Raw genomic sequence first — 12,069 nt, 5'->3', positions numbered from 1 at the left:
GTCTCCCGACCTAGTAGGAACACTATTGTTTGTCTTCTCCCGTGTTCATCTCAACCTACACTTCCCCTCCTCCCCTCTTTTTGTTACTGCACTTGCAAACTCTGAATTGTCTAACAACCTAGTAGGAACATTATTGTTTGTCCTTTTCCCTGTTCATCCCCAACCTCTCACTTGCCCTCTCACCTCATCTCTGTTACTGCACTTGCACACTCTGAATTGTCCTTTGACCTAGTAGGAACGTTACTGTTTGTCTTCTCCCTGCACCCCCCTCAACTTTCACCCAACCACCTGCCCCCTTCCCCTGCATTATTGTTACGTCAATTGCACAATCTGAATGTCTCAAGACCTAGTAGGAACATTACTGTTTTTCCTTTTCCCCCCTGTACCTCCCCCTCCACTGTCTTGATGTGCCTTGAAACACCATTTGGCTGTATAGGCACATTATAAATAACTAATAAATCAAGAAATTTAAATACGCTCATCCAACTTCTTTACCCTGTAGTTACGATCTCCCACTACCCTTGCTACTTTGCTACTACATGGGGATCATGGCCGCCCCTACCTAAGAATTTTTTGACAGTGGTCCTCCACTTTGAATTTCCTTAGTCAGGTCTTGGTATCAAGCAGACATTTTTGTTTCTGTTGGACCTTCTCTAAATGTCTGTGTAACTAGCATAATTCTTACCATGATTCTTTGAACAACTTGCATTATTTTCCTTATCCTATGGGCCTAATTCTGAAGCCCTATATAGTACAGACAGACACTTTCAAGGTAGGTCTGACGAGTGTGTACAGCATTGGTGATCTGATATTCATGTTGTTCCCAACTCTCCCTTAGCATGTCAGCCATTTCCCTGGACTATCTACCACACATCAGCTTGATAGGGGTAAACTCTGTAGAAGCCTGAGAATTTCTGGAACAGCAAACGGGGCCCAATGCAGGAGCTTGACCACGCTTTTACTGTGCTCAGTCACCAACTTTCTAAGCAGTTTTTGAAAAGTTTGGTTGAATCACTAAACCTAGCTTTGAGACTGTGGTCAATATCTGGAGGTGCATAAGGTTTTGATGTGCAACAAATCTTTTATTTCTTCTATCACTCTCTTGAAATTAGCGTCTTGGTTCGTAAGAATGTATTTGTTAGTACTGTTGAGGTGGATACTAGAACTGCGGGACTGCCGCGCTGCCACGTGAGTGTGTCAGATGCCCTGCAACGTGTGTCGTGGTCTCCCGGGGATAGTGTCCTACTCTCCCTAGTTAGAGGTATGAGTTGCGGTTTCGCGGCTAGTCACGGTTCCGCTAGACACTAGGTTGATGTCATGGGTGATTTCTCAAAGAAAGAAACATATGAATTGTTGGTAATAGGACAGGGTTTGGTATTTTAGTAGGATTTGCCGACACGTGTTTTGACCTTAAAGACCCTTTTCAAGGCAATTTCATTTATAATGGCAGATATACCCACTGTTGATTCGGGAAGGGGAAGGCCCCTATGTTTAATATTGTAGCTCAATCCACATCCTAGTGAGATCACCTGCAGGTTAACCGAGAAGTTACACTGTATTAGCCAGCAGGCAATTTCGCTAGGATGTGGATTGAGCAACAATATTAAACAGATTTCTGGCATATCAAGCAAGTTAAACCAGACTTTTTTTGAAGTTGATATGCCTCGCCTAAAAAACCTACATTACAAATAGTCTCATATTTTTGTTATAACCAAGAGATCTGCTGTATGGTGGGAAACTGACATTTCCATAACCATACACGGAAAGGGATCTCACACTAGAAACTGATCTCCCCAATCCTTTTAGCATTAATTTCTCCTCTGTACAGTAAACCCCCCTTTTTGACAAAGATGGGAGCTCTGCTTATCCTGACCCCTTTTCTCTGACATAATGTACCTCTACATTGCTTGGGTCTTTTGGCTAGTACTCAGAGATCTTAGCGGATTCAGGAAGTTCAGTTCCAATTTTCATAGCGAGGATTCTCAAGAATGGGTTGATCCAAAACGCTGCTGGTGGTTGGTCAGGTTTTGTACAAAAAGACTGTATCTAAACGGTTGCATGTACAAAAAGTTCTACAAATGCTAGCAACAAAAGTTCGAACTTTTGGTGCTAGCATTGCAGGTAAGTTTTTTTTTTTAAAACGCGGTGGCTGCGGGATGTCCCCCACAACACCCCACTCACTATACTCTGTGGTATAGTGAGCGGGGTGTGGGTGGGGATGTGGGTATGTACGTATGTTCGCATGAGAAAGATGCAAACTTTTGGTAGTTCACACCTTTCTCATGTGAACATTCCGGTAAATTCAACTGCAGTCAGATCACGTCGATTTGTTGGTAATTCTGGTGCTTCCAGTACATCATGGGTGTATATGAACTTATAAATTGACTGGGCAATCTGGTCTCCTGGCCATTTTAAACCGAATGGTGATGGTATTGCCATGTTGTCCAGTCACTTACCCCAGTGCGTGCATCCAAACAAAGGTCATGTTTTCCTTTTCCTGACCTCAGAGCTATCTGTCAATATGTGCATCTAGAGTAGGGTTGTTCAACTCTATGCCTTGAGGGCCGGATCCATGTTGGATTTTCAGGATAGCCCTCATTACTATTCATGAGATAGATTTGCATACAATAATTCTAAGTGTATGCACATTTTTCCTTCCCCACATCAGGTTTCCAGCCCTCAGGCCTGGAGTTGGACAACCCAGATCTAAACACAGGTTAGTCTTTGCAAGGGTCCAACAAGGTTTCTGAGTCACATTTCCTCGCACTCAATGGGTCATCAAGTTAGGACCCCTGATTAATGACCCTCTCAGAATCCATTAGACTAAGAAGGCCTCAGTGTCTGCCCCCACATGTAATGTCCTACCAATGCCTGACCCCTCATTGGCTGAACCTGTTCTGAAGGCTTCAGCCTCCACAACACTGAGGCCAAGAGGATGTCTGAATCAGCCTCTTTCAGTCTAGGAAGGACTCAGCCGAATAAAAACAGAGTTGCCATGATTCCTCAGACTTGGAGACTTGCAATTCCCAGACTGTGTTTCCTTGCCCACATCTCTCAGGGTGGTGCCTAGAAACATTTGTTTATATAAATGCCTTATCTTACCATATAGCCTGCATCGCATGTAGATAGAAAGGTGAATGTTAGCATACGCCACACTTTAATTAAACTGTGAATGTTACCAAGTGCCACACTTAGAGGGAATCGTTATCACTAGCCTGCCTCACATCTAGATAGGATATTGAAGATTAGCAAGTGCCACACTCGCATGGACTAGTGAAATATAGCAAGCACCTAGACATAACTGCAAGGACAGCAATGCCAATTAACCGATTCACTAACAATTTCACCCCTCTGCATACACCTCTCAAACTCTAACCAAACACAACCACAAGCCTACAACACAGCAATCCGCACAAACTTCACTACACTGCAACAGCAAAACAAACCTCACATAGACTCGCACAACAGCACACGACAACTACCGATCGTAAAACACCCCAAGCCCAGTCAACAGACCCACCGGGCTGAGGCTGCCAACAGCACATCACTGGTCTCTTGCACTTTTCCAGCTTATTCCCACTAACTCACCCTCCCTTCCCTTTTCAAGAGCCGGCAGAGCGCCAGGGGACCACTCCGGTGGTGATAGTACGCGGTACAAATATCCTTTAAAATTAACATTAACAACTTTCTGCATGGATCTGTGAGAAACCTGAGGGTGTCCCCACTTCACTCTCCCCAATATCCGCTGCTCAAATGGCCAGAGAAAGTGTATCGCTTTTGGATCCCGACTTTGTAGGTGGATATGCGAGGGAGGATCCCCTGGGTGGAGGAGATTTGGGGAATGGAAGGAGGATATCTTTAGGTGAGATGCGGTATCCCCCGTTTCCATTTTGCAATGAATTTTCAGTCCATTAACCATTTATGAGGTACTGTCAAACCCCCTCCCTTTCTTCCTTTCAAAATAACCTGCGGGTAAGTTATCAGTCTAGAGGGACAGGGAGGAGAACAATAATGAGAACACCTTCTTATATGAGCAGGATAGACACGTATTCACCTCTTCTGGTTAAACCAAGAAATCGTCAAAATGCATCCTACCCTCTCACTAACAATGTAGGTAATTACCGGCCTTCCCATTTTCACACACACCAACTGTTCCCCATTCATCTCCTTTTACGACTGGAACGAGGAATAGGTAATTAGGAGTAATGCACACTTCCATCTGTGCACACCACTCTGGTACTGGGCCGAGGAAGAAGACTGTGGAACCCCACTATAATGGCCAGGCATTTCCCATGGTACCCAGATTTTATATTGAAAACAAAACAGCGTGGTACATTTCACTGAAGTACATAATACCAAAAAACACTTAAAACATTAATTAAATATATATGGGGTAGTGGGGTAAGGGGTTAAACATGGGGCGGGATAGGGTTGGGTTGGTGTTATAAAGGTCAAAAAATGGGGGGATTGGGGAGAGGACCCCCCAATGTTAAACATTTTGCTATTATGGTCACGGTGAAATGTACCACTCTGAAATTTGGGTCAGTAAAATCGCATATAACCATGTCCCACTGACAAAAGTTATTATGGTCAGGCAAAGGTTTTGCACCTGCAGCCAATTGAGGGGCTACAGGTGCATATAAGGAGAAACCAGCGAATGGAGAAGAGAGACCCATCTGGGCAGAAGGACGCAGCAATCTGATGTGGAGCAGTCTGCAAGAAAATGAGAAAGATGCAGAGGCCAGAATGGGCCGCAAGATGGTACTGCAGCGAGCACTGCAGATCCCTGAGCCGCGGGTCCCCCACTGGAGCTGGGGGACATAGGAGTCTCCAATACGCCACCGACAGCAGCAAGAAGGTTTGGAAGAGGTGAGTGCTGATGAGTTGACTGTGAATTTGACACCAGGAAAGCTCCCTTCTAGGGCTAGGGAACCCTGAGATTTTGGAACTGTGTTGAACTTGGGGAAGGGCACCCTAAGACTTTTTGGTACTGGGTTGAACTTTGGGAAGGGAACCCAAAGGCCTTTTGGTACTGAGATGAACTTGGGGAAGGGAATCCCAAGGGTTTTTGGTACTGAGTTGAACTTGGTTATTTTGTGGAATGGTTTTGATTGAACTTGGGGATGGGGAAGCTGAAAAGCAAGCTAGGAGCTGGAAGAAGCTCAGAACTTTATTTTGAGCGCTGTTTCTTTGGTTGCTGCCATCCCTACACATTGTATATCTTCAGTTGTGAGGGCAAGTATAGGTTTTGGACACAGACAGACTTATGAGTTGAATGTTATGACAAAGACTATCCTTAGTTTCTTTAGGTAGGGAAATCCCACTTAAGTATAGGGCAAGTTAGGCCTTACTCCATCCTGACATTTGAGATATAAAACATTTATTTTAGAACCGTGATCTGTTGTCTGTGTCTTACTTCATGATGCATGCACAGATCACCATATCTAGGTCACTATATGAGTAAAATCCTGCCACGCACGAGGTTGCCCTACAGGTAAGTTTGATTACTGGAGTCAGTTAGACTACATTGAGGGGAGGTTGAGGTATTCCGCTTATGATGCGTACAATGTAATAGATCCTGCCTCTAACACCATTTGTCATTGGTGGCAATCACAGAAGCACAGGACACAAAATTTGGATCACAGTGTTTAGTTTTCTCTTAAAAGATGGATTATTTGATAGCCTACATGGTATGTGTAACTGAAGAGGGAAAATGGCTAAGCAAAACAGTGAAAGGTGATGGGATAAATATAACATAAGGGAGGATTTCTAATACTTGTCAGGTTCCCTGTTCATTTTGCCAGTGAAATTTTCATTTGTTTGGAGTAAATCTTAGAATGCACTGCTGGTTAAGACAGAAATTGATACGGTGAAACGCGGTAAGCACTTTTTAGATACAAATATTTGATCACCAATACTGGATATAAGTCAAACCTATTCAAAGGAACATTGGTAATGGATACACATTTATGTATGTGATTCACAGTAGATACACATGTTGTGCAACCTAGTAAGTTCCAAACTATCTGTTTTAAGTTGTGCTATGTTATTTCAATGGTTTTTCATCCTGTGCTCCACTGCCACTTTCCTGGCCTCTGGGCACTATGGAGGAACTGAAAGAGAGTGGTGCTCGGACTTGTTTGTGGGGAAGAGGAAAAATGCTAGATAGATAGATTTGCTGTTGCAGGGATTCTTGCTTTGCAACAATATCTGGGGACTCAGAGTGGGTCCATTTCTAAATGGTCTGAGCCAAGAGAATTTGAAGTATCTGCGTCCAGAGAGCAGGCTTGTTTACCCACAGTGCAACACTGCATTGGTTGGTACTGTGATAAATAAGTTGGTTGGCAAGGTGAACTTTTATGATGTTTGAAGTATGTTGGGGTGGTGTTTATATACCCTGTGAATGACTTGGGTGGCATGTTTTTTGTGTATTGGAACATTCCATGTGAGCAAGTTATTGTGTGGAGATGTCAGTGCAGCCCTCGATGGTCCTTGCAATCATCCATTCAGTGTGGATGTGCTGACATCTTGGTAAGGGTACAACTCGGGTAGGATTATTGTGAGGATATATCTTTAGGCACATTATAATGTGCTGGTGTTTCTATCAGCAGACACCAAGGAGTACCTAGTCCTAAATCACATTGGAGAAAGAAATTGGAAATGCACTTGTACAGGCAGTAGAGGGTACCTGGTCAGTACTGTATTTAAATCCCAGAGGAGAAAATCCATTTAGGGATAACGAGAAGCAGCATTGCAGTGGGGCAACTGGGAGAAGAATCCCAGTGGGGCACAATTACAGTGGAACACCTAGAAGCAAAATATCAGTATGGCAAAATTAGAGTGTTACAAACTTACAGTAGGGCACTTCTTGGCATACAGTGAGGTACATGGGAGGAAATCCCAGCAGGCAGAATCACTGTGGGACACACCCAAGCAGAGCTACAGAGGGACACGTGATAGCAGCAACATCAGTGGGAGATCTGGGAGCAGTAGAGTAGTAGTAAATAAGGTTTATTGTTAGTAGGTTAATGAAAGGAAATTGATCAGGGCGAGCCCGGATAAAGAGTGTCCCTCTCTTGTTTATTACATATACCACACGTGTAAAGAAAAAAGTGAGAAATCAGAAAACCATTGAGTAGATTGATAAGTGTTACACAGGACAACAAATGTATGGTGCATTACATGTACAAAACAGTAACAATGATCAAAAACACATATATAACTCATATGAATGTGAAACAACCCTTCTCAATGTCCTTGGGTCGTGTAAATATAACTGCCACATAAGTTGGTCAGTTGTACAGAATTACAAATGAACCCTGCCATTACATAAAGTTGTTGACACAACTGTGTTTCGGCCTGCAGGGTTCATTGTTTCAAGTTTTAAATAACATCATGAGAAAGGGCAACTCCAAACCTCTTGCAAGATGTGTTGCTGACTGCATGCTGGATTTTGAGGAAATAGGCGCTACTGACGATTTAGCTACCACTAACCTGATGAATCCGAAATACCATCATGTATCATGATTGGGCGGCGCAAAACAATTTGGTAAATGAAGTGTCATCATACTTCAGGTAAGTCATGCTGGAGTCAGTAAGTAAAAAAGTAAAATTGGTTTATTTGATTACAGGGTATGGAGCAGGTGGTAAACAGGAGATCAGTAGATTAGCATCCGCCCAGGTCTAGCACCCATCCTGGAAGTCCCCTCAACTGCCAAAACTAGAACTTATATTCAGTTAAAGTTTCATCTCACATGAATCATTCTAATAGAGCTGAGAGCAGTAAGCATACTAAACTAAAGAAATATAAACTATATGTAGAATACAAAAATATAACTAGAAGATTTAACACCGTCCCCGGTTACCTGAAGACATTCCCTGACAAAAGATTAGAGAGGTCTTCCTGAGATTAAGGCTGAACACACTATATACCTTAAAGGTTTCTGGTCACCATAGGGGTATTCCCAGTGAAATACATAGATGTAGCCTGTGTATGCAAAAGGGTGTTTTGGAAAATTTGAGGCATCTGTTCATGGACTGTAACGAAACAGGATGCCTACGTGTAATGCAAATCTCTTGGGGGAAATTGTTGGCAAGCACTCTTATGTATTTGCCAATGGATATTGGGCTCATATATTGAATGGGGATCTTTTATCTCTGATTTTTGCTATTTTATGCTTTATACAGGCTGTCTGTGTCCTTTCTGATGAAACTTAAAAATTATATTTTTGAAATTGTGTTTTATTAATTATGTAATGATAGTAAATGATAGCAAAACACACGACAGGAACAAAATGGCCGATCTTCCCTGAACTCCCGTCTCACCCCAGAGCAATCTGGGTCAAATATCTTGTGAACTGGCTGGAGAAGCGTGAAATACAGCAGAGGACTGGTGTCAGAGAGCCCTGCGAGGGGACGAATCAATATGGAGAATCAGAATAACTTCGGGGCAGAGCTGAATTCCTGCTGCGGGGCAGGTGCTGAAGTGACTCCTGGGCCGGCTCATGGTGGACAGCCTGGCCTCTGGGGAGGAGAGCAGAGCTCGGAGGAGGAGCTCTAAGGTGGCATCAGTGGATTTCATGACACCTGTGCGGGACTGCCGGCCTGTGCGGGGTTTGCCGTACCCGAGCTGAAGCCGGAGATAGGGGCAGCTGTGACATACTCGACGCTAGCAGGCACTGTGTGTGTAGGAGGAGGAGCCCAGGCCCAAATTAGACCAGCCACATAGGTGGGCTTTTTGGGTGTCAAGTGTTGGGGGTGCTTAGGTCTTCTCCTGGGCAGCAGGGGGGAAGTCGGGCTGCAGTAGGATTCTTGGAACCGGTCTGGTTCATGTGGAGAGGCAGATTGCAGAGCCACAAAGTGGTGTGGGCTTCTGGCCAGCAGAGGATCCCAGGGCGGCAGAGGCAACATTTCGGTGACCGCTTTGCTAAGGCGGCTGGGTACTTCAGTTGGGAGAGGAATATTGAAGTGGTCTCTGTAAGGGGCTTTGGTAGGTCCATACACTGTACTGTACCTCGTTAAGTGTCTGGGTCAATAACTTACTGGCAAGGAGGGTGGCAGGACAGTGGTAGCCCAGTAGCTTCCTCTCTTGTGTATCCCATTTTTTAAGGAACTGCAGAGAAGAGGGCACTCTGTGGATCAATCCCAGTGCCCACTTTCTTTACACTAAGCAAACTGTTACCTGACCCAGATGGGGGTCCATCAGCATTTATAGAGCAGAGTGGAAGAGATTTGCTGCGTCGCAGTGTGCACTTTTGGTGGTGGTAAGGCATCAGAGTCAAAGCAAATTGTGAGAGGCGGCAATGAGATTGCACAGCCCTGCTTGGGGTACTAAAACTTTCCCTCATAAACACACCTGTGTTTTTTTTATGTGGCTCGGGGATGCAGCAGATGCTGCGCTGCGGAGCCTGAGGCACACATCGCTTGCCCTGAAGGTAATGTCAGACGTCACCTCTGGGGGGAAATTTCGCTGTGATCTGCTGCGTGACATTCAAGAAGGAGTCACCCAGGTCCCCAGTTGGCAGCGGTTATTTGAACTTTGGATGTGGGCTGCTGACACTCTGAAGTTAATCCTGGGACCCCTAGGTCCACTATTGCCTTATATATTTCTCTAATATGCTGCAGCAGAGCACGCAATTGCGTTTTAATTTGTGAAGTTACCAGAGATCCAGCTACTGTTCGGAAGGCAACATTCGTGAATATCCTTGTCTGGCATTGCTGCCTCCTCCAAGAGTAAGATCTCACCCTCCGCATGCCTCCAGACTCTCTTCTTGGTCTGGACTTCCTTTCTAGTGCACCTGATTCGTCTGCACCTGTCTTTCTGCTGGGCCGTCTTTGTTGTGCATTGTGCAGTCTATCCTTCCCTCTCATTCTCCCCCCTTTCCATCTATCTGTTCTACCCTCCATGGTGCTCTCCATCTCCCCCATCTACTCTAACTGCTACTCTGTCACCTCTCCTATCTCTCTTTCAAAGTCTGGAAGGAAAACATTCAAGAAAGATCTCCTCATCTCCAATCTAGGCCTGCCCATCGCTGGCACCTATGACAATGCTTCTTCCAGGCAGACTCTCACTGACATCCTCTTTGTCGTTCCCTCTCTGGACCTTTGGATTCCCCATATGGTCTCAGTTATCTCCCCTTTCTCTTCTTCGCCCATTACTGGTGGAACTCGATGGGAAGTACTCCTGGCACACATCCTATCCTCTAGGGGCATCAAAGAAAAAGCTGGACCTTACCTCTAGTGACCATTTATTGACCAACCTTAATTATGTACAGTCTGATCTAAATTGTACACAACTGTATCGGAATCTTATGGCCGGTTTACAAAAGAATTGTGACAAAATTGCCCCTATTCAATATCCTAAAATGGTTAAAACAAATACATAACCCATGGTATAATGAATCGTTAAAAATATCTAAAACCAAATACCAAAAGAAAGAAACGCTACAGCTTAAATCTAGAGACCACTAAGACCGGCTAGTAGCCAAATCTTCTTTGAAAGCTTATAAGGAAGACACTTGTGTCACTAAGTCTGCTTACATACAGAAGCAAATTGTTTTGGCAGAAAATAAGTCAAAGACCCTGCTTTCTGCCATCAGGAATTTTGCATCTCCATCCTGTGCTACCCAGAGTCTTTCTCCATCACTTCAATTGGTTAATTAATTTAATGTCTATTTTTCACACAAAATAAATCAGATTCGTATGAATATTTATTCCCAGAGCCCACAGTGCCAGATGGTATCACTAAAGCTGAAATCCTACTTAATGTAAAAACTATGTCCCCCATGTTTTCTTTCTCTCCTGTTAGTCTGCAGACAGTTTCATCACTTACGGAAAAGCTTAAACCTACAAATCTCATTCACAACCCTATACCTGCATATTTGGTTAAACGGCATGTACCAGCCCTAAGTGGGATTGTCCATTCAATAATTAGCACCTCATTGAGTCAAGGAAGTGTCCCACCAGATGAAAAAAATGCATATCTTACTCCACTCCTAAAAAACCCATCTCTGGACCACAAGACTCTATCAAACTATTGTCCCATTGAAATCCTAGAGGAGAAACTGAGACTGCAGCTTCAGAGTTTTGTAGAAGAGCATGGTATCCTGGATGTATATCAGTCAGGGTTCAGACCAGGACACGGGATGGAGTCAGCTCTGACATTTTGAGGGCTGCCGATGAGGGTGATATCAGCATGCTTGTTATGCTGGACCTCTCGACAGCCTTTGACACTGTGGACTTTAAGATCCTTCTTTCCAGACTCCCCACAGTTGCTTTTGTCTCTGAGGAGGCTCTGAGATGGTTCTCATCCTTATTGACGGATCAAAATCAGCAGGTTAAATCAAGCCCATTTTCTGTCTGGCTTGTTGCCAGTTGAATGTGGAGTGCCACAGGGATCATATGTGTCCTCTTTGCTTTTTAATGTGTTTCAATCGGCCCACTTTTGAATCTCTTCTCACAATTTAACTTACAATCATCCTCATTACAAGTTTGGCGGTAGCCTTGTCGGTAAAACCGAAAGGCTGCTGCCAAACTTGCAAATTATTCCGGCACCTGCAAATGGGCAATTACCAGGTCATTACGGCCCCTGTCGGACCCGGTAATTGCCCATTCGTGGGTGCTGGAATAAAATGCTCCCCATTCCCATTGAGGCCTACATGGCTCAATTGGAATGGGGAGGTCGGATGCACCGGCACCATTCTGAATGGTGCTGGTGCATCCGGCATGCTCTGCTCGCGGCTACCAGTCCGCCCGGCAGGCCAGTCCTGGCAGGTGGGAAGGCACCTGTGAGCAGAACTCATAGTTTGCCGGTCGGGAACAACGGTACCCGCAAGCTTACCGGTACCGTTGTTACTGGACCGGCAAACTTATGATGAGGCCCAATATCATTCTTACGCGAATGACCCACAAGTCTAGGTGCCACCAAAAACACTGTGGACGCAATGGCCCATGTTTTACGATGTGCTGAGGCAATCAAAACCTGGATGTTGGAGAACAAGTCGCAGTTAAATCTGTCCAAATCAGAGATTATTGTATTTGGTCCTAAAAATAGACTACGAAACCTTATGC

Source organism: Ambystoma mexicanum, chromosome 6q (genome assembly GCF_040938575.1).
Source record: "Ambystoma mexicanum isolate Mex_15411 chromosome 6q, UKY_AmexF1_1, whole genome shotgun sequence".
Taxonomy (NCBI): domain Eukaryota; kingdom Metazoa; phylum Chordata; class Amphibia; order Caudata; family Ambystomatidae; genus Ambystoma; species Ambystoma mexicanum.
Note: the sequence above shows the minus strand (reverse complement) of the source record.